The sequence below is a fragment of the Sus scrofa genome, chromosome 1, assembly GCF_054392235.1.
Source record: "Sus scrofa isolate SSC_HxYL_T2T_F1_AM1 chromosome 1, Sscrofa_HxYL_maternal_Yorkshire_Landrace_v2.0, whole genome shotgun sequence".
Lineage (NCBI taxonomy): Eukaryota > Metazoa > Chordata > Mammalia > Artiodactyla > Suidae > Sus > Sus scrofa.
The window spans coordinates 203,746,529-203,768,383 of record NC_139383.1 but is presented as its reverse complement, the minus strand read 5'-3'; the positions used below and the strand labels follow the sequence as shown (position 1 = coordinate 203,768,383).

General features: G+C 39.2%; 1 protein-coding gene and 1 pseudogene across 15 annotated transcripts in view; both read left to right on the top strand.

The window, feature by feature from the left end:
* Positions 1 to 21,855, top strand: part of AGBL1 (AGBL carboxypeptidase 1) — a 1,231,135-nt gene that overhangs the window by 859,472 nt on the left and 349,808 nt on the right. The window lies entirely within an intron of this gene.
* LOC100739385 (developmental pluripotency-associated 5 protein pseudogene) lies at positions 19,375 to 19,777 on the top strand (annotated as a pseudogene).

Sequence of the window (21,855 nt, the reverse complement as noted above, 5' to 3'; positions counted from 1 at the left end):
TCATTGGATCTCAGCCTCAGGGTGCCTTGGTTTGGTGGACCTGGTGGTGGGGCCCAGAATAATCCTTGTGGTTTTTCGTTTTTTCGGTTTTTTGTTTTATGGCCATACCTGCAACGTATGGAAGTTGCTAGGGTCAGGATCTTAACTCATTGTGTGGGACCAGGATAGATACCTGAGCTTATAAATTCAGTTCTTAACCCCTTGCTCTATAGTGGGAACTCTTTAGGATCATTGTTTTTAACCAGTGTCAGCCCATGGTTCTGATGTAGGTGCTGCATGGATCACATTTTGAGAAATTTCCTCAGTACATTGTAGAAATTGACATTCTCTGATTCAATTCTATACTCTAATTGCTTGGAACAGTTTCATTGTGTGAGATAGTCTAACAAATAGATGATCTTCACAATCTTTCCCCATTTTTCCCCAATATAATGAGAAACTTTTGCCATAAGATTAACGTGGATACCTGTGCTTAAACTCAAGTGATCTTCCAATTTAAATGTTATCTTGTGATCAAAAGATTGGCAGAAAATATTTAGAAGAAACCAGTTACCCCCCATGTCTCTTGTTCAACTCAAGCAACACAGGAGATGTTATTAGCTGTGACATGACTCCCATTTAATGAAAAAGGAGACAAAATCAATGTCCATTTCTGTGGTTTCTTACAGAGAAGCATAGGTCCCAGCTTCTTAATTTTGTGATGGTTGTTGAAGATCTAAAGATAAGAACCAAACTTTAGTATTAGATGGCGGGATAAAACAAAAACAAATTGTTTTTCTGGCTAATGGAGGTTTTTATCCTTCTTGGCTTAGAACTTCTCAAAAGATACTGTCTCAAGATCAATAGAAACACACTGGGATGCAGTGTAAGTACTTCATATTTCACAGCTGAGGTTATAGGTGGAAGCCCTTTTGGGGGTAAAATCTACCTAAAACTACTACTTATTTGCTTTCCTTTCTTAAAAATCTCCCAACTTTAATTTCTGGGACCCCATTCCCAGACTTGTTTTGTTGGAATTAATTATAATTATTCTGTTTGGAGTTTTCTTTCTGAATTTTATGAATAACTGCCATTAAAGCTTCCCAACATGTGCACGCGCACGAGCACGCACACAAACACACACACACACACTTACTTTAGTTTGTGTGAAGCAAAGTCTAAATGGGGAAATTTTGGCCCTCACCCCCACTCCCCAACTCCAAGGACATGTGGCCCTATCTAGAGACATTTGGGGTCATGATAACTATGCAGGTGTATGCTTACATCCTGTGGGTGGAGATCAGAGAGATTTCTAAATATCTTGCAATATACAGCACAGTCCCTAGTGAAGATTTTTCTAGCCCAAATGTCAAAAGTTGAGAATCTTTGGTGTAGAGCCTACAAAGAATTTATACATGAAAATATGTGTTCATTTTATTTTCATGAAAATCTAGTTCACTCATCGACTGATTGGAATATTGCCAAGGAGTCTTTTCACACGGTTCTCCCAATTTCCCAACAATTGCAAACCAAAATGAGTTAAATCAGCCCAGATTTCCCAGGAGATCATGAATCACAAATAACGACTAGTTAGCTCTGGCCTTCTGGGCTTCCTCCACATCTATTCAGTGACCTCATCTTAAATTATGGTCCATGCACAGTGCTCATCAGTGCCTGCTCATTTCCCTTTGCCCGACACCCAGAGTGTTGCCACCCACCACTTGTTCCCAAATTCTGTAATATGGCAAAGCCCTTTATCTTATTCTCAAGGGCTAGCAGAGCTCTTTGTGTTCAGGCAAATAAACACACCACCAATAATCCAATAAAACCTTTACAGACATCAGATATAAACCATAGTGAAGAGTGATGCACAATCTATACCTGCTTGCTTCTTTTTTATAAACCCTGCACTTGATCCCTGAAAGCAACACAAATCAAAGCTAATAAATGTGCCAAGGTTTTACCCTTATCGTTCCTAATGTGTTGATTCACCCTACCTGTGCCACTCCCCTAGCGACCACAGGCTATCTAGGCTCTGGATGGAAGAGAAGCAAGCTGGCAGATCAGTGCAATGGAGGAGGGGCTCATTTCAAACACTCCTTTAATCATGACTTTCCCTTTTGGTGATCAACAGCTGCAGACAAATAAGGGCCATCACCTTGGGCTGATGACTCAGGCTCCCAGAGGCTGAACACTAAACAAGACTACATCCAGGAACTCATTTTTTTCTCAGCTGCATTTCCTAACTCTTACTTTAGGAGGGAGCTGTAATTAGTCTATGCTATAAATGAAAACAGATTAGCACTGATAAATGTGAGTTTGATAAACAGCTTGCCCCAAAGCAGAGGTAAGAGTAAACTGCAGATAGAATTCTGTTAGTCCTTTCTTAGGGAAAACTTTATCTTTGACTGCCGGGTTTTGCTGATAATCAGAACACCAACATATTTTTCTGAGCTGGCTCAGAGCTCTCCAGGGGCCAAGGAGATGACATGAATGAATAAAAAGGAGGGGATAAGGGGAAATGTTGTGGAGGGGGTCTTTAGTCATCTAGAAATGCCTTTCCTGCAGTCGCCACCTCTCTCCCAATGACTACCAAATTGTTGGCAAGTGGACATATGTCTTTAGGTCTGCCCATTTTTTAAACATATAAGATAAAATATTTATTTTAATGTAAAAGATTCACATTTTTAATACATGGATCAGTAATTTCACTTAGGAAGAAAAAAATATGTGGGCCAGAAAACACACTAAAATATATATGTGGGCTGGCTTCAGCTGGGGACTGCCAGGCCAGGCTGTAGTCTTCCCATGATCTTGTGTTCAGTGTTTTTTCCCTGAAAAGAAATAGCTTGATGTCCCTTAGTCCCAGGACCCTGATCAAAGCTTTATAGCATACATCATAATGTTTCTTCAACTTTCACCATAGCACCCATATTCCTAGAGTGTAGCTGATGGGAGTGACAGGGTAACTTGTGGGTGGCCCCTTTCATGTCAAGCCTTCTCCTCTAGATGTCACTGCAGCTTCCCTTTGAGAAGACAGTGGTCTGTGCCCTCCCTGTCCCCTTCACGGTAAGGCTTTCTTGATGACCTGGCTTTGCTAAGTCAGCCAGCCATGGAGAAACAGAGATTACACACAGCCTGCCCTTGGCTAAAGATGCCAGTAACCATCACAATCAGACAGGGGCTTCAAACAGCCACGGGCACTAAGAGATTGCCACTCTGGAAATCTCTTTCATCTGGTTGTGTTGTGTTGGAATGCAATGTCTTCTCAACAGCTTCTACTTTTCTGAGTAGCATTACGGTAAAGCCCTTGAGGATGGCTTGAGTTAACCAAAACTCACACTCACAGCCTGCCGGGAAAGGGGAGCATTCATCTGTCAGGAGGGTGATGTGGGAAGGGCTTGTTGGATCAATTGACACAATCATTCCAAATGCACCTGGCAGGGATAAATTTGGGGCTGATCCCAACTTCTGGAATGCATTCTTCCCTGGGAAAATTATTAGCCTGGAGGTACAGGTGTTCAGGGAATGTAAACAAACCTTCCTCGCATATTTTGTTGAATTGTGAACACCTATGAGTAACCTGCCCTCCCACTGTTTTCCAAAAGTTAGAGCCTGAGTGCACTATTGGAATATAGAAACTGGAGTAGTCAACTAACTCTGGATTCTGTTAAGTACCAATATATGCAATTATATCTTCACTAATAAGTGTTCAGTGGAAAATATACAAATACATAAAGAATATTTAGTGTTCTCCAAACTAACATTGGTGATCAATATTTTCCCTTTATTTTCCTCTCCATTTTTCCCCTTTTCCCTCTTCTTCTTCTTCCAATATTTAAGCATCTTTTATTATATACTATTCGGGACACATCTAAATTCTAAGAGGTTCTCTTACCATTAGATCCATATGTGTTGACAAAAAGAACATTCACCATTCAGAAAATTAGAAGTGGCCCTTGTGTCACTAGATACTCAGTCAGTGTTTTGCTACTGTTGCTGTTATTGTCATGACTGTTCCCGGGGAGGCGGGGAAGTCAGTGTTAGTCTGTAGGGGCCAGGAAATACTTCAAGAAGGTGTATCACTAGGACAGTTAGGAGAAGAGGTAATTGAGTTGGGTTATGGCTGGGGTAAACATTCTGAGGAACATCTGGCTGTGGCCTTAGGCATGATGTGGCTGAAGCAACAGATTCCTATAGATACTAAGTGTGATATGGCAGAAAGTCTTGCAAGCAATTCAAATATTGGTCAAGTTGGTTCATCTTCCTGAGCACATATAAAATGGGGATAATAATGCTTACCCCCATTGAGCTGCTATAAATATTATGTATTATATGTATTTATTTTATAATGTATCATATATCATAAATATTGTGTCTGTATAAAATATGATTAAGTAAAATAAATAATGGAATAATGTCCAGAGTATGAAGCATGATGCCTAACCCATTTTTGCATACTCAGTATAATAGAGCAAATCATGGAAGTCTTTGATGAGTTTGGGTATTTTTCTGCTAGTTTTGGTTGATTCTCTGACCACTAACATTTTTTTTGAATATAACCTTTCAGACCAACTGTGCTCTTCTGAGACTCTCACCATCCTTATTTATCAGTTTGATTTCTTTTGCTAATGTGCTCAAATATCCATTCTAGTGCTTCCACTAAGGCCTAAGCAGACTTTTCTCTCATTCCCAGAAGTGTTTTGAAAAGGGGAAGCTTAGCTAGGGCACAGGCAAGTACAAGCCCCAAAGACCAACGAAGTTCCTCCTGGCCAGTTGGTTTTCTAGATTCAGTAAATGCTAGTTTCCTCCTGCTTCTCAACACAAGATTTCCCTGTTTCATGAGACTTCTGATTAGTATTCAGCAAGAGTCTTCTCTGACTGCATTCCTGGGAAACTGGACTGTCAATTTATTTATACCCAGCCTTGGGGCAGAACCACTACGCCTGTGTAAAACTATTGAGATGCATAAAATACAGTGTGTGTGTATATATACACATATTGACTAGACGTGACGTTTAGAGTGGAAATCCATTGCCCAATGGGTTGGAAAAGTGACTAACAGTAGGATATAAAAATGCCAAAGAAAGACTTGATGTCATGGCTAAATGGAGGTCACTTTTTTTTTTTCAAATTCATGGTTTATAGTTTCTTCCAGAAATGGTTTCTGTTCTATATGGGTCATTGCAGTGTCATCTGTGTGGGGACTTGTTCTGCCCAAACTTAAGGTGGCAACATGGCCCTCATATCATAGGGAAAAACACAACATTATTAAATCTCCTACTCCTGGGATTATAAAGTGGACCAGTGGCCTGGGGCATCTCGCAAAAGGAAATAGGGAGCAAAGGCCTCCAGTGGGCTAGCAGCTATGAGGTCTGGATGGGAGACTCCTGAGCATAGAGTTCTTATCTCTGAAACTTATCTTAACCTCCTGAATGTTATCTTAACCTTCTCTCAACTTCTTCTTTAGGATTGTTTAGAATTAAACTATATCTCCTGTCTCTGTCTCCGTCATCTTTATATCTCGCCTGTCTGTCTGTCCGTCCATCCATCCATCCTATTTTATCAATGTAGATAGCATATATTATATATATATGAATATGATTAGCATAATTATCCAGGTTTGGTTATCATTCCTTTAATATATTTTTCCAACATTCAGGGTTTTTTTTGTCATAGCATTTTCAAAACTATATTAAAGCAATTATTAATTAATAGAACTTCTTTACACTGGGTTCCATGAGGGGGCAGGGGCTGTGTCCTCAGCCTGAGAACTATGCAACAATGCCTGTCTGTTGGAGGGAATTTACTATATATTTTTCAGTGAGAGACTGTTAAGTCTTAGTGTTTGTTAAGTCTGAGTATGAATGAGATGGATGAGTCTTATTGGTGTTTTTTTCTTTGTGTGTGTGTGAAAGAGAGAGAGGGAGAGAGAGAGAGGCAAGTGGACACTATTGACATCTCTATTGGTCTGTTTTGATCCTGGACTAAATAATATGATTCAATAATATCACAGATGCTTATATTACTAATTAGCGTTATCTCATTTGAGTTTTTTTTTTTTCTTTTTACAGCTATCTCATGAAATGAAATTGTAAGTCCCACTTTATAACTGTAACTCTTGAGGCCACCTGGAATTTGGTTCCAGCCAATGTTTTTCATTTGTAGACTTATTATTACCTTGAAACATAAGTCTTGAGCTCATCCAGGATTGTCTAATTTAAAGTTTATGGGGGTGTGTGGATGTAGAAACTCCATTGCTAGGGCTCGTAGACTAGAGCATATTTCTCATATTTGCCCCATTACCCTTACTAATAATCTAACAATCAGTTGGCCATGTGTTTTGGGGTTGCTTTTTAAAATGTGGTCATAGGAACACCAAGTAGTGCAACTTTCCTTATAAGCAGGGTGAGATGAGTTGTGGAATGTTAGAATAGGGGGAGTATTAGAATTGGCCATTAGAACTTGCTTCCAACTGTACCTTACAGGTGTGGTAACTGAAGTCTAGAGAGAAAATAGAAAGTCCCCAGATCTCACAGAAAGCCTTTGGTGGGACCGGGATTATAATCCAGGTCTTCTTGTTGCTAGTGTAACAGAATTTTTTTGAGACTTACCACAGGAAGGAAGGAAGGAAGAAAGAAAGAAAGAGGAAGGAAGAAAGAGAAAGAAAAAGAAAAGGAAAAAAAAAAAAGCCACCATTGAGCAGATAACTTCAAGGGCTTCCTAAGAGGAGTCAGATTTGAGCCTACTACACTTACACCCACCCCACTTCAACATACAGAAAGGAAGACTGGAGCCAGAGATGGGGAAATAGTCATCAATATATAGCCTCATGCAAAGCTAGGCTCATGATGAGAATGCTTTCTGCCTTCTTTGTGCTCAGAAGCTAAGGTAGCTTAGAGTTCCAAAGTAGCTGGTGGTAGACACTGAAGATGAATATCGCTCTAAGAAGGAAAATCACCTTCTATTTTTTTTTTCATCAGCTCGATGGACATTTGCTGAGGTGTAGAACCTTTAGATCCAAGCTGCAGTGAGGGAGCTGGGAGCCGAGAGTTGGATAGTTGGTGGAAGCTGGACTGGCTGAAAAATGATGCTATGCTCTCCTTCTCCCTTAACCCTCTCTCCATAGAGAGGATAAACATCTCTTGCCTTGTCTTGACATCAAATTCTTACTCTATTAGGCAGAAATTTCTATTTAGCCTCAGAATTACATTTCCTACAATTAACACCATTTCATAGGAAGACTGATATTTTTTCTCTGCCTATTTTTAGCATTTTTGTCATTATACTAGCAATATCTAGGTGGGAAGGGATGTTTTAGGGTTATGGACATTCCAATAAAAGAGATACCAAGACCGTGCCTAAGCTGACAATAAATGTCTTTATTTTATGGGATTGGACTCTAAATAATCTTCCACAGTGCTTGCTAACAGTATGTTGAAGATCTAAAAGAATAAACAATGAATGAATGAATGAATGAACAGACCCTAAGAGGAACACATCTTGTTACTGAACTCAGATTTAGTTGCTTGCCACTCAAAAGCCAGAACTCAAGAGTCAAGTGTTGGTAGGAAAGGAAAGAAAAGGTTGCTTAATTCAGGAGGTCAGCACCCTGGGGAGAAGGTGGACTTATGTCCAAGAACCAACTCACAATAAGTGGTAAGAGCTTTTAAAGGGGAGTATTAGGTGTGTGTAGGTGGAGGAAGGGGGCTGTATGTAAAAGAGCACAGTCAGTTCCAACATCACCTTGAAGTTGGTCATGCAGCGACTGATCAGTGTTGTCTGATTGTTTTATGTCCAGTTGATCTTCAGTTCCAGGGTCAGTTTGTTCCCATTTCCTTTAGGCCAGTTCTAGGAATTGTGCAAGACAGAGTAGCTTATGTCATGGCCACAGGTTGGTTCATGTAGTTACCTTTGTCCATGTGCTGGGGGTTTCAGTATCTGAAAATCAGCTCAAAGATATGGCTCGGAACAGTATCTATAGCCCTTGAGGAGGAACTAAAGGTCCTTGATTTTTGTTTAATGACTATTCTACTATTACTTTGACTTGTTTGACTATTTCTTTTGCTTCTGCATTTTCTCACTTCCCTGACTGAATTTTTTCTTTGGCCAAAGTTTTTTCTATAGCCAAGAGGCAGCTGGAGGATGGGGGGAGATCTATCCTAGGAAGGCCCCCTAGGGTCCTGCTCTGCAGTTTTTCTTTCAGTGAAGAGCCTAACATCTACATTAACTATAAAAGGTCCACATATTGTTGTTATTACACTATATGGCTTCAAAACCAGACAATTATGTGTTCAAACCCCAGGTTTGCTGCTATCAACTACATGATGTTTGTTTCCATATGTGATGACTCTATGCTCTGGTCTTCTTGATAGTGAAATGGAGATGTTAACACCATCCTTTACAGGGTTCTGATGAGCACTGGTGATAATCCATAGAAGGTTCTTATTAAAATGCCAGATAGAAGATGTTCAATAGAAGCCTCACTATTTATTCAGCAAATATTGATCAATGTCTAACCAATCTCAGAGTCTGAGGGAGGGGGCAGCATAGACACATTCATCAGGCAAAACCCCTTTCTTCAAGAAGGTCACAATTTATCTATGAGAGAAAGAGCTTTTCCTACAAACCAAACTTAGTTTGGAAACCAAGGGAATGGTTAATAAGGCTTTCCCTTTGAAGTGACCAGAATGCTCTATATTGTTATTGCATGTAGGCTTTGAAATGTAACATTTAAACATACATTTGTCCACATAATTATCATCATTTTAAAAAAAGAACTCAGACCTTTATTATATGAGATAGAAAAAAGATAATTAAAATGGACTATAGCTACAAGCACTTTTGTGGACTGTGGGTTGTCAGTACAATGATTTACTCAATGGCTAGAGGAACAAAGAAAAGCAATTTTTCATTCAGTCATCCTGAAAATCAAAATATTGCTTCCATTTGATCAGAGACTGATTAGTTACTACATTTTTTTAAAATAAAGTTGTGCAAGAGACTGGGCAAATCATTGCAAACCCCTTAACTCTTGTATAGAAAATACAAAGTGTTAGAATGGATCCATTGTGTAATTAGGTGTGAGAAATCACCATTGAAGTTCCCAGGTGTATATCTGCTGAATACTAAAAAGAGTTGCTGAGAAAAATAGGAAGTTTTCAAGGACATATTTACTGCCAAATACATGACCTTTGACTCCATTAGCCAGATCAAAAATGTAGAAAGACTGATGGGAGGTGATACCTCATGGTAGTTTTGATTTGCATTTCTCTAATAATTAGTGATGCTGAGCATTTTTTCATGTGCCTACTAGCCATCTATATGTCTTCTTTGGAGAAATACCTATTTAGGACTTCTGCCCATTTTTTGATTGGATTTTTTGGTTTTTTGTTATTGTTGAGTTGTATGAGCTGTTTGCATATTTTGGAGATTAGGCTCTTGTACGTTGCATTTTTTTTGCAAAGATTTTCTCCCATTCTGTGGGTGACACTTATATGTGGAACCTAAATTATGGCACAAATAATCTTGTCTACAAAACAGAAACAGACTCACAGACATGGAGAACAGATTTGTGTTTGCCAAGGGGGAGGGGGGAGAAAGTGGGATGGAATGAGCATTTAGGGTTGGTAGATGCAAACTATTACATTTAGAATGGATAAGCAATGAGGTCCTCTGTACAGCACAGGGAAGTATACCCAGTCTCTTGGGGAATAGAACAAGATGGAATATAGTATGAGAAAAAGAATATGTGTATATATATATATATATATATATATATATATATATTGCTGGAAACACCAGCAACCACCTGGAATAGAAATCTACCTGCCCCTGTCATGAAAGTGAGAAATCCCCTTGAGAGGAAATTCCAAAAAACAGCCTTGTCCATCTCCCCGCAGGTGGCCTCCACATCAGAGGATAACTGCAACCTCCCATATGAGACTGGATCTTTCCTCTGTACAACCTCTGCTTGAGTTTAACGCTGGAGGCACCCAGAATAGCAATATGGGAATTGGAAGGAAGCAAGGCTGGATACCTCCCTCTCTAAATCCCAGCCTCCTTTGAGTTTCCAGTCCATTACTAACCTCAACTAAGAGATGCCTTCCATTTGAATAAAGATTAAAATATCTATTTACATGTTTTGCAAGATATTTCTAATTTGTATTCTATCACGTAAGATCTTGAAGGCATGGGCTTTGCCTCATTCATTACATTCAATAAATAAATCTGGAGGGCAGGATATTATCCCAAGTACAGATTCAATGAATGAGTTATGTAGCATTCTTTTTATACAAGCAGGACAGGTTTGTATTTGTACTACACAGAAAGCAAACGGGAATGCTTACCAAGACAGAAGGAAGCCTGGATTTTTTTTTTTTAATTAAGAAAATTCCCTGCCTCATTTATTCCCAATCCTTCCTACCCACACTTGCCCTCAAGAGGGTCAGAGAAACCTGAAGATTTCCAGATTTCAGATTCTTTTCCCAGAATTTACTTGCTCTGTGTCTCATTTCTTCTAGCCTCAAACCTGGACTGAATGGCCAGGTAGCAGTGATGCATGAATAAGCAATATAAGACTTGGTGCTGCTTTATTTATTGATGGCAATTACTTTAAAGGTATTAATAAGAGGTATTTGAGTAATTGCTAGATTGATGGAGGAGATGACTTGAAGCAGGGATACCTTTAGTTCTCTTAAAATAAGCCTCTGCCCAAGTCCAAGACTCTGACAGGACAGGTGCTGAGATACAATCTTGCAGATGGATTTGGTACAGCCTCAGCTCCCTGCCTAATCTCTGGCTTCTCTCTCCTGTGTATCGCATACTCTGCCTTCTCTATGGAATTTTAGCAGCACATTTCTATCCTGCTACCTTCTGCATCCTTGAACTTCTAAGTCTCTCTCACCGAAAACACACCTCCCTTCTGTTGCCATCAACAGACTCTAACATGAACTCCCGCTTATGTAAGAAAGAGACGGCTATAGGGATACAGGAGGTTGGAGGCAGGAAGGAAGAAGCCAGGACTGATTGGAAAGTGTTCCATTAAAAAATAAAACACTTATCCCCCTTTGAAGTGCACAAAGTCTGTTAACGTGGATCCTGCTTGCTGGGGTTTCCAGCTGTTCCCTCCTGAGCAGTTGGGTATCAAAGCTGCATGGGCTGAGGGGGAGACTGTTTGCTCTGATGCCAGAGCAATTACAGCCTGACGGCACTCAGCTCGGTTACTGGTTTTATTACTGTTATTATTACTCCTCTGCTCTTGGATTCCGAAGGCCTCTCTACACAGATGCGACCCCTGGGGAATCACAAAGCGGCAGGCACACAGTTTGCAGTCACCGCTCCATAGCCCTTGGATTGATGTGGATTTAGCATCTTCGCTTTATCTGGTGAGCAGAACCAGAGATGTTTAGACTTATACCTACAGGAAAAAGAGGGTTCCCTACAGGACATATCAGTCTTTGCTCTAGGTAGCGAGTGGGATAGAAGGAAGCCTCTTCATTTTCTTTTTTAGATCTCCCTGTGTCACTGGACCAGGGCCTCCTGCCTGCATCTGGTCTGAGAGGCATATTCAAGGCCAAACTCTTTGAGGCCTAGACTTGAAGCTCAGAAAGATGGATTCTGTTAATGCTTTGCACACAGAAAAAAGAATTTTCCTGGCATTCCTGCTGAGGCACAGTGGGTTAAGGATCATATGCTACTGAGCTGAAGGTCGCAGCTGTGGCTCAGATTCAATTTCTGGCCAGGAAACGCCATATGCCATGGGAATAAACGAAAAAGAAAAAAAAAAAAGAATTTTCTCGAATAAATTTACCAAACAAATACATCTCTTCTTGCATTCTCATTATGTGTGTGTTTTAAAACACATTTACACATATCAACTTTTTAAATCTATTAGCAACTGGGTGGATGTCATGACAGAAAAAAAGAGCAAAGTTTTGGAAGGATTAAGATATAATCTTATTTTTTTCCCTTAAGGCAAATTATCTTAATAATCCTATGTTGTCAATAAAATTTTCTTACTGATTTTTCAGTTCAAACATTTTAAAATTAACCATTAATTCTTAATTTATTAACGCAGCATGAGAGTTTTACACAGCAATCTCATTGCGTTTAAGCCCTGAATGATGATTTTTCTCTGCATTAGGTCAGGCCTCATTTGCTGAACTGAATATAAAGTTGTTATATTACGTTTGGTCCCATGATATCTTTGGGACCCTAACATCAACTCCTGGTCACATATAAATAACAGGTCCTAGTGGATAGTAGCCCCTCTTCCTGTTTATAATGGTTTCCCCTTCTATCCCTCTCTGAAGTATTCAATCAAGCAAAACTTAAAGGGAAATAATAAAACATATCAAAGAAAGTATATTAGTGACTAGAAAATTGCTCAAACTGAGTGTCTGCAGTGGCCAAGCTGGTAACATAAATGTATAGGGCTGGGAAAGTGTAAAACTATGTATATAGCTGCTTATTTGCTACACTTGCTTTGTTAGACCACCTTTAAAACACTGTACAGGGGCAAGAAAGGTGGCTACACCAGATATGTTCATAGGTACACAAGTTTCAATGTCCAGCCAAAGAGATAGTTGTTCTTTCCTCTCTGAGCATCCAAAATGTTTCCCAAATGCTCAACATCACTGATTATTAGAGAAATGCAAATCAAAACCACCATGAGATACCACCTCACACCAGTCAAAATGGCCATCATTAATAAGCCCACAAATAACAAATGCTGGAGAGGGCGTGGAGAAAAGGTAATCCTCCTGCACTCTTGGTGGGAATGTAAGCCGGTACAACCACTATGGAGAATAGTGCGTAGGTACCTTAGAATACTATAACTAGAACTACCATATGACATAGCAATCCCACTCTTGGGCATATATCTGGACAAAACTTTCCTTAAAAAAGACACATACGCCCACATGTTCATTGCAGCTCTATTAACAAAAGCCAAGTCATGGAAACAACCCAAATGTCCATTGACAGATGACTGGATTAGGAGGAGGTGGTATGCATACTCAATGGAATACTACTAAGCCTTAAAAAAGCATAAAATAATGCCATCTGCAGCAACATGGATGGAACTAGAGACTCTCATCCTGAGTGAAGTAAGTCAGAAAGAGAAAGACAAATACCATATGATATCACTTATATCCAGAATCTAATATAGGGCACAAATGAACCTTTCCACAGAAAAGAAAATCATGGACTTGGAGAAAAGACTTGTGCTTTCCAAAGGGGAGGTGAAAGGAGTGGCATGGGTAGGGAATTCGGGGTTAATAGATGCAAACTATTGCCTCTGGAAAAGATAAGCAATGAGATCCTGCTGTGTAGTACTGGGAACTATGTCTGGTCACTTATGATGGAGCATGATAATGTTAGAAAAAACATGTACATGTATGTGTAACTGGGTCACCACGGAGTACAGTAGGAAAAAAATGTATTGGGGAAATAAATAAAATTTTAAAAATGTTTCCCATTTTACTCTAAGTTGTGCCTTTTCTGATAGGTGGTATGATCCTTGAGGATTAACATCTTCTTTGAACTCTTTTGATGATCTTCTGAATATCCACCCTGTACCTAAAATACACCCTCTGCCATGCTCTCTGCTAGAGATATAGAAATGGAGGCGGTATTTTGGAGGCAAGAGACACAGAAGTCACTGCTAAGAGCTGGGACCATCTTCCTCCCAGCTAGCACAGCATCACGCACATCCTGAGAGCTAAATAAATGTTCACTACACGTGTGAGTAAATAGTCAACTCTCCTAATTACTTACTGGTAGTGAACACTGACCCAGCTCAGTTTCCAATCTCCAGAAAACCTGTAATTCTTCCTGAAGTCAGCAACACCTTCTAAAGGATCCCTCTGTACAAACTTACATGTAAATTGAGGGGAATAATCAACTGACCCTGATCCCTACTGTCCAGTGAAAGCCAGTTAGCAACGTCTTGGCTAGAACAAGCAGCCAGTCTTCACATAAACAGAGATCTCGGGTTCTAGGAGATGTTGACTGGAACGGTGAATGTGCTAAGATCTTATCAGGATACAGGGCTCCCCAAGAAGTCACTCTGCCTCCCTAGTCTGTCACATTTGTTCCAGGTCACTTTCTGACCAACTTACTTGATGCGTCAAATGAAGCTTTCTTTGGGGATGTTTTCTCTCTTTTCTGCTCAAGCTCTGAATTTTCTTTCTTTAATTCAGCTTCCACTTTCCATAAAAATTGTATACAAGCATGCCTGGTTTTATGGGGCTTTGCTGATATTGTATTTTTTTTTTAACAAATTGAAGGTTTGTGGCAACCCTGTGTCAGGCAAATATGTCACAGCTATTTTCCTAACAGCATTTATTCACTTTTCTCTGTCTCACATTTTGCTCATTCTCAAACTATATCAACCTTTTCATTATTATATTTGTTATCTCTGTGATCAGAAATTTTTGTTGTTACTTTTGCAAAAAGCTTATGAGTCTCTTAAAGGCTCAGAGGACAGTTAGCATATTTGAGCAAAAAGTATGTTAATATTAAGGTATACATATTGTTTTTTCAGACCTATGCTCTTGTACATTGTTAGGGCCCAGAGAAGGCCAATTGAAAATATGACTCGGGAGTTCCCATAGTAGCGCAGCAGAAATAAATCTGACTGGGAAGCATGAGTTTTCGGGTTTGATCCCTGGCTTGCTCAGTGGGTTGAGGATCCAGTGTTGCTGTGAGCTGTGGTGTAGGTCACAGACACGGCTCGGATCCTGTATTGCTGTGGCTCTGGCGCAGGCCAGCAGCTACAGCTCCAATTAGACCCCTAGCCTGGAAACCTCCATATGTCGCGGGTGCGGCCCTAGAAAAGCCAAAAAAAAAAAAACAAAAACAAAACCCCAAAACATGACTCTATGGCATATTGATTATTTTGGATTAAAGTAATTTGAGAAACAGCCTAAGGGAAGGAAAGATATTTAAAAAACACTCTATAACTCTCTCTTCTTCCCTAAGAGCAGGAAGTGAATATCCCATGTGAAGGTACTCTCCCTGTACCAGGAGGATAGAAAGCATCTTTTATCAACAGAGTTAGGAAAGTCAAAGCTAAGAAAGCTGTATAAACAAATTTTGCTACATCTTTATTCTTCTAATACCCCAAGTACAAGCCCCTTTGTTTTGTAAAATATTAACAAATAATTGTTTCTTTGTCTAAAAATGATATATAAACAGCCCACTTTGGTCTATTCAGAGGCCCCATTTCTATAAGACCTCTGAGTGTACAAATTTTTTTTCTCCTGTTAATCTGCCTTTTGTCAATTTAATTATTAGACCAGCCTAAAGAACTCAGGAGATGTAAGGGGAGAATCCTCGTCCTCCAAAATATTTAATAGACTGCTGTAAAGTATAAATACAACTTTGATATTCAGTGAGATATCAAATAATTTGTATGACAAACTTCATCTCCATATTTATTTTATTGATGGTGATTGGGAACTGACCTGCAATATCTCTGAGGTGTGCTGTGTACCAGGTATACAATTCTTCCTTCTCAGTTTATTCAAAACTTGATTTATATAGGGGATAAAAGCTCTAGCTTCCTTGAATATCAGTGCGCAGTACTCTGCCTCTCTGTGTTTTACCTACATCAAATTGACCAGGTTAAATTGGAAAAAAATAAAGAAGAAAGTGGATGAAAACTGATCAAAGATGAGTGGCATTTATATATGCATACATACACATTTTTAAGAATTGAAGTGTAATTTATTTACAATGCTATGTTTGTTTCAGATACAATAAAGTGATTCAGATATATATATATGAATATTTGTATATTATTTTTAAGATTCTGTTCTATTATAGATTATTATAGGATACTGAATGTGCTATACATCAGGTCTTTGTTGGGTATCTATTTTGTATATAGTAGTATTTATATATTAATCCAAAACTCTTAATTTATCCCTCCTCTGCCTTTCCCCTTTGGTAACAAGTTTGTTTTCTATGTTCGTGACTCTGTTTCAACTTTGTAAATAAGTTATTTGTATCATTTTTTTAGATTCCACATATAAGCAATATTATATATTTGTCTTTCTCTGTTTGGCTTACTTCGCCTAATATGATAATCTAAGTTCATGTTCCTGCAAATGGCATTATTTCATTCTTTTTTATAGCTGAGTAATATTCCACTATATGTAATATATATATATATATATATACACACACACATACATGCAGAAGATAAAGAAGATATATATATCTTTATCCATTCTTCTGTCAATGGACCAATGGACCTTTATGTTGTTTCCATGTCTTGGAAATTGTAAATATTGCTGCTGTGAACATTGGGGTGCATGTATCTTTTCAATTTAGAGTCTTCTCTGGATATACGCCCAGGAGTAGGGCTGCTGGGTCATATGGCAACTCTATTTTAATATATATAAATGCAATCTGTACAGATTCTGCTATGCCCTTGTGTAATAGTGCATGTAGGGAAACATGCCTGAAATTCACACTATGGAGTACCTACTCTATGCATCTGTGCCATAATATGCATATTATATTTCATTTAGTCTTCATAGAAACATTTAAGTGCCAGGTAATATCTTCTTATTTTAAGGAAGAAGACTGAGTTCGAAGAAGTTATGAACTTGAACATGATCATTGGGATGGGAAGTGGCAGCATTGAGATTCACATACCATACAACTGAGTCCCCCAGAATTCTTTGTGCTACTCAAAGTAGAGGCTTTGTTGGGGAGTTTATTCTGGAGCGGTACTGCTCAAACTATCTGGTCCCTGAACTGTTGATCCATCTATTGCTGCAAAGATATTAAGGAGCTTGTACCAGAATATAAATAAACACAATCACAGGGCTTTCTTCCTTAAAAAAAAAAAAAATCAGATGAACTAAACATTTGTGCTTAGTTACATGACTGATTTATATTCAGGAACAGGTGAGTGTACACAAACATTTCATAGGCAAACACTAATCTGGGGGCCATTCATGCTGGACTTGAATATCATCAAGCTGCTCTCACTGTCCCAAAGCCACTGCCATCCTCCTGGGAGGTCGCATATGCCTGGGAAAGTTGGCAGCTGCAGCTTCACGTTATTCCATGTTTTAAAAGTAGTTTTGGTTTGTTTCCCACCCCCACCCCGCTCCTCTTACAAGGAGACTGGGTGAACCTGGATGGGCTGCTGTGGAGCCTGGAGGCCTGGGTAAGTGTTAGTATTGGTATTCCTCTGGGGTGTGCCAGCATAGCCAGGCTGCCTGTTAGTGAGTTCAGATGCTTTCACACCTGTGGGTTAAAGCCACTGCTTATGCTCTCCAAGTGAAAACCCTGCCCACCACATCACTCACCTGTTCTCCCACACTCCTCTTCCATGTTCCTCCAGGACCATATCAAGATTCAGAGACTAGAGAATGCAGACCTGGCAAAGCAGAACTCTGCTCCATTGGTATGACCAGCACTGTACTTTTTCAGAGTCATTGTCATTTTCAGTTGAATTTCTCAATATGTTCTATATAATTCATGGGCAGAGGCCGGAGCACCTTCCCTCCTGCCAGCCCTCCAATCTATGATGCCAGAAGGAAAGTTTAAAACTAGATCCAAGTGCACCCCTAGACATCCACTGCTCTGGCTCATCATCATGAGGTTTCAGGAACCAAAGACAGAGCTAAGGGGTCAAGGGCCAGGGCCAGTGGGTAGAAATAGTGAAGGAAGGTGACAACCTAACTGCCTAAGATTGGGCTTGTGCATTTTCTTATCTCCATATTAGGTGAGTTTTTGGTTTCTTGGGGAGAAAGGGGATAGGGAATTTGGAAAGGTAGGACTTTTGGGAGCACATAGCCTCTAAGAAAAAATGAACTCCAAATCTCAAAAAGCTTTTATTAAACAGGTATGTGAAGTTTAAAGCCTTTTGTGTTGATATGGACATTTGATTAATGTCAGGGGAACATTTATTATAATGCTGGTTCTACTGGTATTTAGCTACATAACCATGTATAAGGCATTACCAGTTTATGCATCTATAAAATGGGGAATTAAGCTTCCTAAGATTCCTCTCTTTGCTCAAATTCTAGGCTATCTAAGATACAGTCTCTCATTCACATTTACTCTCATATGTGTGGTCCAGAAAGACATGGAAAGGCAATCACAGAGGACTTAGCTGTGTGCTGTGCCATTCATGGCTTAAGTACAAATTCATCAATAAAAAACCCAGGAAAGGTCCAGCATAGAAATAAAGGACACATTTGAAATCTAGCCCACACCTTCAGCCCTGCTGTTTTCTGTGAATATAGGGTCTTTTGGCAGTTACTAAGGAAACAATTGTCAGTAATGGATTAGGAAGCCCGAGATGAAAGGACAGACACAGAGGGGCTTTGTACATGGGAGCCCATCAGATGGAGTCTGGCCGAGACACCAACATGCCTCTCGATTGATTCAGTCCTCAGCATAAAAGCATTAGAGTCCATTTGATGAGGTCGATAAGCAAGGAAGCCAAGGAGTCCATCCACCGGCCTTTGTGCTTTCTTCTCTGCCTCCTATTAGGGTTCATGGATCTGCATGGCTGGATTGGCTCAGTTTTAACTTCTCTGCTGGGTGCATGTCAAGACAAAGGCTGCACAAACTTAATTCAGCTCACAGCCTCTCCAAACTCATTTTGAAAACTCTGAAAGTCACTGTCTCTCAATTCACACTGGCATTTTGTAAAGATTCTGAAAATGTTTCTAGGGACAATACCAAGGGAATAGATTTCTTGTTGCTATCTCTTTACTAGACCTTAACTGGCAGGATGATTAACCCCAGAAGGCAGAGGCTCGGTAACTCAAGCAATTAAGGAGAAAAAGAATCTAGAGGATACCAGGTGATGCTTGGCAAGGAGCAGGTATTCGAGAAAGTCAATATGCCTAGCCAACATTTTTCGTTGCCTTTTATATTTTTATTAAATATTTAAATTCAAATTTTAAATTTAACTAATGGTTTATTAAAATGAATTTTAAATTTAATTCTACTTATAAATTTAAAATCACATATTATATAAAATAACATAGTCATTTAGATATACTGCCCTTCCCAGGCTTACATGCATTTCTTAAGGGAATATGAGTGAAAAAGCAATTACTTATCTTTCATGACTAAAAAAATAAGGAAAACAAAGAAAATAGATTAAAGCAAGTACTCTCAAAATTATGCATTTCTACCTACTTTTAACATTTTAGAATATATTAATCATAACATTTTAAATAAAATCAGTATCATGATGGGTATCATGATGGGTATACTTTAATATACTGTAGTCAACTCATTATAAAACTATATTGTGAAGATATCCCCATGATGTTGCCTTTTCAAAAGACATTGTGATATTAATACTACACTATGTGAATATATTCAGGCTTATTTGATTAGTAATATACTGGATTCAGTGTCAGGCCAAACCTAGGTCGGTGTCAGGTTGGTTTAGACGCACTTAAGATGGGGAAGCTGCCGAAGCCAAATAACATCCCATCTTGGGTAGGAGCTCCCAAAGACTTCACAGAGCTCAAGGTGTTCCAGCTCCAGATGCGGCTGCTGGAAGCCTTATTTGGCCCGGAGGGATCTCAAATCCCCATGTTGAAAAGGTGAGCAAAGTTATGCTTGAGATGAGGGCTCTGGAATCTTTGGACCTCACCAAAGTCATGGTTTACAGTCCTTATTTGTACAAGTTCTGGACCAAGTGGATGCTCCAGTCCATGCAAGAGTGGCACCACTAGTGTCAGGAATGAGGGATGCTCACACTTGTGGAAGCCTTCAATTCACTTGACTATGCCCTCCAATGAAGTGAAGCAACCAAACAAACCTGGGACCAGGATGTAAAGAGTACTGGCCAGCGCTGGAGTGGATCTACTCCAGCCTAACAAGGAAAAACCAGTTACTATCCAGTCTCTGCCTCCTGATGTGACTCCCTGACCCAAGGTTGCTAATTAAAGAATAAAATTTTAAATAGTTTAAAAAAATTTTTTTTCTGATTCGTTCTTATGATTTTGTCATTCATTGTATGATTTTTTTTTTCTGAGACTGATTTCTGGAATTTGAATTCTTAACTCTTAAAAGCTTAAGTATTTATTTTATTTTATTTTATTTTATTTTATTTTATTTTATTTTATTTTATTATTTTATTTTTGGTCTGTTTTAGGGCCGCACCCATAGCATACGGAAGTTTCCAGGCTAGCGGTCAAATTGGAACTGCAGCAGCTGGCCTATGCCACAGCCACAGCAATGTGGGATCTGAGCCTCATCTGTGAACTATACCACAGCTCATGGCAATGCCAAATCTTTAACCCACTGAGCAAGGCCTGGAATCAAACCCACATCCTCATGCTTACTAATTGGTTTCATTATTGCTGTGCTATGATGGGAACTCCAGAGTTTAAGCATTCTTAAGGCTTTTGAAATGTATTTTCTTTTTTTTTTTCATTTATAATGATTTTTATTTTTTCCACTGTAGTTGGTTTACAGTGTTCTGTCAATTTTCTACTGTACATCAGCATGACTCAGTTACCCATACATGTATACATTATTTTTTCTCACATTATCATGCTCCATCATAGGTGACTATACATAGTCCCCCCAGTGTTATACAGCAGGATCTCATTGCTTATCTTTTCCAGAGGCAATAGTTTGCATCTATTAACCCCGAATTCCCTACCCATCCCACTCCTTTCACCTCCCCTTTGGAAAGCACAAGTCTTTTCTCCAAGTCCATGATTTTCTTTTCTGTGGAAAGGTTCATTTGTGCCCTATATTAGATTCTGGATATAAGTGATATCATATGGTATTTGTCTTTCTCTTTCTGACTTACTTCACTCAGGATGAGAGTCTCTAGTTCCATCCATGTTGCTGCAGATGGCATTATTTTATGCTTTTTTAAGGCTTAGTAGTATTCCATTGAGTATGCATACCACCTCCTCCTAATCCAGTCATCTGTCAATGGACATTTGGGTTGTTTCCATGACTTGGCTTTTGTTAATAGAGCTGCAATGAACATGTGGGCGTATGTGTCTTTTTTAAGGAAAGTTTTGTCCAGATATATGCCCAAGAGTGGGATTGCTATGTCATATGGTAGTTCTAGTTATAGTATTCTAAGGTACCTACGCACTATTCTCCATAGTGGTTGTACCGGCTTACATTCCCACCAAGAGTGCAGGAGGATTACCTTTTCTCCACGCCCTCTCCAGCATTTGTTATTTGTGGGCTTATTAATGATGGCCATTTTGACTGGTGTGAGGTGGTATCTCATGGTGGTTTTGATTTGCATTTCTCTAATAATCAGTGATGTTGAGCATTTTTTCATGTGCTTGTTGGCCATCTGTACATCTTTTTTGGAAAAATGTCTATTCAGGTCTTTTGCCCATTTTTCAATTGGGTTTTTGGCTTTTTTGCTGTTGAGTTGTAGAAGTTGCTTGTATATTCTAGAGATTAAGCCCTTGTCAGTTGCAGCATTCGAAATTATTTTCTCCCATTCTGTAAGTTGTCTTTTTGGTTTCCTTTGCTGTACAAAATCTTGTCAGTTTGATTAGGTCCCATTGGTTTATTTTTGTTCTTATTTCTGTTGCTTTGGAAGATTGACCTGAGAAAATATTCATAAGGTTGATGTCAGAGAATGTTTTGCCTATGTTCTCTTCCAGGAGTTTGGTGGTGTCTTGTCTTATATTTAAGTCTTTCAGCCATTTTGAGTTTATTTTGCTACATGGTGTGAGGGTGTGTTCTAGTTTCATTGATTTGCATGCAGCTGTCCAGATTTCCCAGCAATACTTACTGAAAAGACTGTCTTTTCCCCATTTTATGTTCTTGCCTCCTTTGTCAAAGATTAATTGACCATAGGTGTGTCTGGGTTTATTTGTGGGTTCTTTATTCTGTTCC